Below are 2844 nucleotides of genomic sequence, written 5' to 3' on the forward strand. Positions count from 1 at the left end.
TTCATAAATTAGAAGAACTAATATCAAAATTCCCATTCTACCAATAGAAATTATTTTTAATTTTACTTTTACAATCATTTATTTATTTGAGAGGAAATTATAGAGAGATGGAGAGACAAAAAATGATGCCTTCTACCTGTTGGTTAATTCTCCAAATACCTGTAATGGCTGGTGCTGGGCTGATCTGAACCCATGAGCTAGGAGTTCCTCCTCATCTCCTATGTGGATACAGGAGCCCAAGCACTTGGGCCATCTTCCACTGCCTTCCTAGGCCATAAGCAGAGAGTTGGATCAGAGGACCAGCTGGGACCCAAACTGGCATCCATGAGATGCCAATGCCACAGAGGTTCAAACTACTATTCCACAGTGCCAGCCACTCAAAAGCAATTCACAGATTCAATGTGATCTCAATCAAAATACCAAGAACATTTGGAAAGAAGACATTTCTCTCTGTCTCTCACTGTCTATAACTCTACCTGTCAAAATAAAAAAATAAAATAAAATAAAAAACTTAAAAAATAAAAGAACATACAGCATCACCTGATGGTTCAGGAGCATGACAAGTAGGACCCTGTGGTGGCCTATTACTGAACAGTTGCTCAAGAAATGATCTGAGGGGTGTTTGTTGGTAGTCATTGTTTGATCATTACATATTTCACCAAGGGGGTCATTTATATGCCATGCAAATTAGAATGAAGATTGATAATAAAACTCCTGGGTGTCATAAATTTTTATCAAAATTAACAGGTCAGTTAGGAGCTCTTAATAAATAGGTGGGGGGTTGACACTGTGGTACAGCAGGTTAAAACCCTGGCCTACAGTGATGGCATCCCATATGTGCTCCAGTTCAAGTCCCAGCTGCTCCACTTCTGACTCAGCTCTCTGCTCTGGCCTGGGAAAGAAGTAGAAAGATGGCCCAAGTCCTTGGGCCCCTGCACACATGTGGGAGACCTGGAAGAATTTCCTGGCTCCTGGCTTCAGATCAGCACAGCTCTGGCCATTGCAGCCATTTGGGGAGTGGATGGCAGAGGCTGACTCTCTTTCTGTCTCTCTACCTTTCTGTAATTCTGCCATTATAATAAATAAATAAATCTTAACAACAACTATTAGACCGGACTTGGATAGGACCCAATTATCCCAATGAGAGACTTCAATGATGCAAAAGCAAAGAGGTTTATTGTTCTAGCTCAATCTAGGGTCCACTCCTCCAATCATCACAATGGTCATCTGATGAGGACCCATCCCATTTCCTTTGTGGGGTTTATATAGGGTTTTCAGAGACATTCGATACATTATAGCACCATCAGCAAATTATCTCATGCTGTGAGAATTTAAAGAACATCTCTTAAAATTGATTAGTAAATCCAGTAGTGGGAATAGACCTAGTAAAGGTGGTTAGATGGCTTTGGGGTTGATGCTTTTTAAAATGATTGGCTAAAGTGTAGGGTCCAAGCCATGAGGGTGTATGTTCCAAACTGCAGGGTTTGGGGATGTTATCAATCACCTTAATGGCCTAAAAATACACCTGGAAAAGACATCTGGATAGCAGGTATTTCCCTGCTATCTGCTGATTGGCTGTTGCTAGGGGAGTTTATCACAAGGGGAGTTTATTTTTCTTCTTTCAGGAGATTTTGCCAAAGGGTTCAGGGTCTGGTCAGGCCTGAGTTACAAGATGGAGGCCTAGTCTAAAATAGCTACGCCTTGACCCAGGCTCAGATTCTTCACAAAAACAACAAAAAGAAACAGTGGGGGTGATAATAAGCTATTACCCAAGGAGTAGTTGGTTCTGCCCATTTGGGGAATTATTCTTGGAAAATGTTTATATATGCAGACAATGAACATTGTGCTGGGTGATTTCACAAAAAACATGATCATGTTCTTCTATACTGCAAGTCTTTTAACAGATGTCATAACCGTGCTTAACATAACACTGATGAAAATGTGAAACACATGAAGTATGCAAGGTGGAAGGTAACATATATCCATAATTGCTTAAACAATGAGGAGACTCCTCAAGTAGGCCCTATTGCAATTGAGGAAGATACTGATGGTGAAGAAAATGAAGATGTTGTAGTAGCATCTCTGCCCATTCAACACACCTCAGCCATCATCATCTTCAGCATTTGACCCAGGCAGCATGCCATCAGACAGCTATAGTTGAATACAGGGTCCTCTGGGTGCACATGCCCTAGCCTACACACCAGCAAAAGTGCCTCAGAGCATGGGTGTAACAAGGAATACTATCCAACCTACTCTATAGACTATTCCAGCCATTGATCCTGCACTTTTCAGTATGGTTTCCCAAGGCTATATCCACCTCAAACCTGAGGAGTTTGTGAGAGCTCAGAAATACTGCAAATATGCTAGCAGTGCCTTACAATATGAAGATGCAAACACTGCCATTCAGAATATACAGAAAGACCTCAAGTTAATGATGACTGACAGACAATGAAGCCTTTGTACAACAGATCCATGTCTCTTTTGGCATAAAGAATTAACTCCATTACTGTCTTCAGCCTATCAAGAGTACAATTTCAAGAAAGACTTCAGTTGAGTTGACTATGACAATAAAATCTGTGTGTATCAGATTCCTTTTGAAGCATTCATCAGTAGCCTCAACCAGTTTTTATTGTCCATTTAATGGCTTTGGTAATTTATGGGTACAGAGGGCAGATGTTGGCAAGATCCTAAAAACACCCTTTGAACCCTGCTCCAGCAAATGAAAACACAGAAAATATATACTGGAAATAAGCTTTATTAATTTACATACATGAAGAGAATTTTTTAAAAGGCATACTATTTGGACAAACAGATCGTATTATTTTGCTGTAAAATTCTAAATCT

At 40.2% G+C, this 2844-nt stretch overlaps 1 pseudogene; it reads left to right on the forward strand.

The window, feature by feature from the left end:
* The first annotated feature begins 556 nt into the window (after positions 1-556).
* On the forward strand, positions 557-2452 carry LOC133755293 (vacuolar protein sorting-associated protein VTA1 homolog; annotated as a pseudogene).
* Positions 2453-2844: the final 392 nt, after the last annotated feature.

The sequence above is a fragment of the Lepus europaeus genome, unplaced genomic scaffold (assembly GCF_033115175.1).
Source record: "Lepus europaeus isolate LE1 unplaced genomic scaffold, mLepTim1.pri SCAFFOLD_3_1, whole genome shotgun sequence".
Taxonomy (NCBI): domain Eukaryota; kingdom Metazoa; phylum Chordata; class Mammalia; order Lagomorpha; family Leporidae; genus Lepus; species Lepus europaeus.